Source organism: Calidris pugnax, unplaced genomic scaffold (genome assembly GCF_001431845.1).
Source record: "Calidris pugnax isolate Ruff unplaced genomic scaffold, ASM143184v1 scaffold82, whole genome shotgun sequence".
Classification (NCBI taxonomy): Eukaryota; Metazoa; Chordata; class Aves; order Charadriiformes; family Scolopacidae; genus Calidris; species Calidris pugnax.
In genome coordinates this window covers 3,649,346-3,653,400 of record NW_015090833.1, presented here as the reverse complement: position 1 = coordinate 3,653,400, position 4,055 = coordinate 3,649,346, and positions in this window count along the sequence as shown.

Here is a 4,055-nt window from a genome sequence, read left to right as displayed (position 1 = left end):
CACAGAAACGGGTAAACTATGCTTGCCTTTGACTACACAACTCACCAGGGAGATTTTTGCAATGCCTTTGTATTAAGCAATAACTAAGGAGTTACAGAGAAAAAGTCGATGACTCAGGACTCTCTCTCCAGAGCCCCTGCACTGTGTGAATCATTGCACCACAGACACCCAGTAAAACAGCGACCCAACGTGTCACTGGAGGGGGGGCTCACAGAAGCCTCCTACCACCCGAGAGGTCAGTAGGGACTGTTCCAAATACATATGCACAAGCACAATTGCTTCCAAGATTCCCTATATCCCCCCCACTGGAAGATCAAACTAGCAGAGGCCGTGCCAGCACCTCATGATGTCATGCCTGCAGCTGTATCTGCGCTGTGTGGAGCAGCACTGGTGAAGGAAAGGCTGGGCCCCTCGAATTGCACAGAGACCCCAACAGAGACCCTGGTGTCTGTCCCAGAGCTGAGCCCCAGGCATGAACCACAAAAGAAGATTCGGATTGAGACTTCCTCCAAATTACAAGGGCTGGGTCCGATGCACCAGCCTGGCCCTACCTACTGGTGAGGAAGTCGAGCTCTCCACCACTTGCAGCATGGCATAATGTCATGCATTCCCTATGGGCTGAATATTAATTCAACATCATTTCCTTCAATTCCTGCCTTACAGCTTGTTCCTGTATTCTTGGACTTTGTGTGCCAATAAATGTAAGTATCTGCAATAATGGAAATAGAACACGTTAATATAATGGATGAATATACGCATATTAATCCATTCACATCTCATTCATTTTTACTCAAGGAGGCCATTTAACAAAGATATTTAAGCACGTTTTAAACCTAACTCACGTGTCTACACTTTTATCAGTCTCCTTTTCATACAGTTGCCTTCTTCAAACCCAAGCTGTCAAACGAAGGAGTCTGAACAGGAACTACATCTGGCATATGATGTTCTTTACGCATGTGAAACCACAATGAAGTCACCAAAGACTCTGACTCAAAAATGTGTTGATACAGCAAGGACTTGAGGTAAAGATACCATTTGCTGAGCTACCAAACCTGCTGATGACAGGAAAACACAGAACTCCGTTTAAAATATTTAAACTGGTCATTTACAAAAATAATTTTGTTGAAGATTAGTTATCAAATAACAGCAAGTCTCACCAAATTCAGTTGGAGTTGTATCAGGCTGTACCAACTACACTCAAACCATAAAGCTCCTTTCAAAGCTACTTTCCTGCAAGTATCTATTAAAGATTATGGGTCCATTATGTGAATTTTCCTCCTATCCTATATTGTACTTCCCTGTAAAGCAGGAGTCCTTGTGTAGCCACTGACAATCAGATTTACAACTTCACATTCCCCCTCTCTGAGAAAACAGTGTCTTTTTGCTTACTGTTGGGGATTCTACTCCACTGCCACTCACCACCACAACATGAAACCATTTTCCCAGAATGAGAGGGCAGGAGGCTGGATAGAAGAGGGAAGCTATTCAGCACGTGCAAACATTATGGAAGCAAGTCAAAGTCTGTAGGAAGACATAGTATATTTTATTACGTACGTATTTGGAAAAACATACACATTTTCAGGAATACTAGCTCTTCTGCTTAAAAACTTCAGGCTTCTGTATCTGAAACTGGTCTGTTTTCCTAAAGGTTGCCCTAATAAAAGATACTCTTCACTAAATCAAGATCTGACACTTAGGGTAAGAGGCACTGTTGCTGTAAACACTCATCAGGACCGTGTGTACTCGTCAGGCTAAGCCTTAAGATCTACAGTTTCCCTGTGGAAGGTGAAGATACTCAGGCAAACAAGGGGGGAAAGCACGAGGAATAACAGAGAGCAGGCCTGAGAGGCAGGAAGACAGGCTGTATCCTCAGCCCGTGTCAGAGAAGGGCAGGTGATGAGCAAGTTCCCTACAAAGGGTCAGCAAGTCAGGACTGGCTGCATTAGGTTTGACCCTACGTGGAGACATCCTGGAAGAAGCACCTTCAGGGTGATAGGGGACATTGGGAGCACAGCAGGGAAGGAGAAGCTCTGTGAGCCCTAAGAGCAGAGATGGCAGATGAAGAACCTTCCCAAGCCACCTCAGGTGTACCAGCCACACACACTGCTGGAGGGGAGAACTCTTTTCTGTCTGGGCCAACTGCCAGGACTGGCATTTTTCTATTATTTTGAAACAGATTATTTTCTTGGGATGGTGTTGCTTGTATCACAGATGGCTTTTACAATGTTCTGTTAAGACTTTCGGTCTTCATGAACTTTGATGCAACAAGCACAAGTGTGGGTATGTTCAACAGCAAAGCTGCAGGTCCCCCTCAGCACTCTGAGCTCTGACCATCAAAAAGCAGGGACATCTGAGCATTCTGCTCAGCTTTATTTCAGGATTTTTCCACAAGATCTCCTTTACACTCATCCTTCTGCATTTCAGAGTACGTGTGTGGTTACCAACACCCCTTCCCTGTACCAGCTGTGTTCCCCTGAGCACCCAGAGGATGCCCATCCCCACCTACACCAGCACCTACGCTGCAGAGCACGCTGCGCTGCTTCGCAAAGGAAGTTATTCGGGTTCAGGACTACTGAGAAAGTTTCTGTTAAAAATACCTGGTGACTGAGTTGTTCAAAATGGCAAAAATTCCCTGTAAGAATTCCCTGTGAGAAACACAGGAAGTGAGGGTAGAAGCTTTCAGATTATTTCAGCTGAATGAGAAATAACAAGAAATAACATCACTTAAGAACTATTGCTTTGCCAGTCTCTCTCCCTCAAAAATAAAATGTTTTCTTTAACTGATCGCTTTTTAAATTTGATATAACAGGATGGTTTTTTCCAGCTCTGTGGCAGATGTGGTATTTCTGAAACAACTGGTTTTGTTTTTCTAGTTTATATATGGACTGTTCTTTGGTTTATCACAATGCAAAAAGTGATGCTGCAAGTTTCCTTCATTATTTTCATCATTATGTTTAGGGTGAGAGGACAGTTAATTCTTTTCGAATCAACACCCTTTGTTAGGCAAGAAGCATGACAAAATTTACACCTGAACTTTGGTGATAAGGTCTGCTACAATTCTGAGGCTCTCCCTTCTTCACCTGCTCTACCCTGCCCACTCCAAGGTGTTCAGTGAATCAGGTTCAAAGTACTATCACCTTACAAACCTACATGGCTGAATTCAAAATGAGTGAGAAGCAGTTAAAAGAATTAACTTAATATATTAGCATCCCACTATGGCACCCAGTACTCCTTAAAAGACCATTGTGGAACTCTGGGTTCAATATGCATTGTAGCATCCTCATCTGGAACCTCTGCCTTATCAAAGCTAAACTAATATGATTAAATAAACATGTAAATAATATACACATCCCATGAAAAAGCAATGACCTGGACGTCTCAGCAGCATTTCCATATTTATCTTCACAATTAAGGCATTTTAAAATCAGATGGAAACACGCTATCACATCATCACACACAGTCAGTAAGATCCCACCAAGCTCCTTGGTTTGCACAGTTAAAAGCATTAATTGCCAAATAGTGGTACAGCTGGATATAAAAGCCAACAGTCACAGCTGCAGCACGTTAGGTCTTAGATGTAAATTAAAGGGCTTTTCTATGTAAATAGGGAATAGTTTTAGGGATGCAACAGAGCACAACAAGCTCTTCCTGTTTAGACAACGGTGTAAAATACGTACAGATTTACAGCCTGCACTTGCCAAGTCACTCACAGTTTTTGCAAATATTCAAACGAGCCTGAAAACTCAAACGATTAGTCACGGCTTTGGGAAGCCAGGAAACAACAACGGCGGAGCCCAGGGGCGCAGGGCGAGCTTTGGAGAAGTCTCAGCGTGGGACCTGAGGCTCCAGTACCGGCAGAGAGAGAACTCCAGGGGCAGAGGGATGCCCGCTCGCATCTCTCCTCTGCGGGCGTAACGGGCCGCCCGTGCCCACTCGCGTTGCATCGAGCATCGGAACCGGCTGCGCTCCCGCCTTCCCACCGTGACAGCGGTAAAAGCCGCCGGTGGGCGGCCCGCTCCCCGCCGGGTCCCACCGCCCCGCACTCCCCCGGCCGC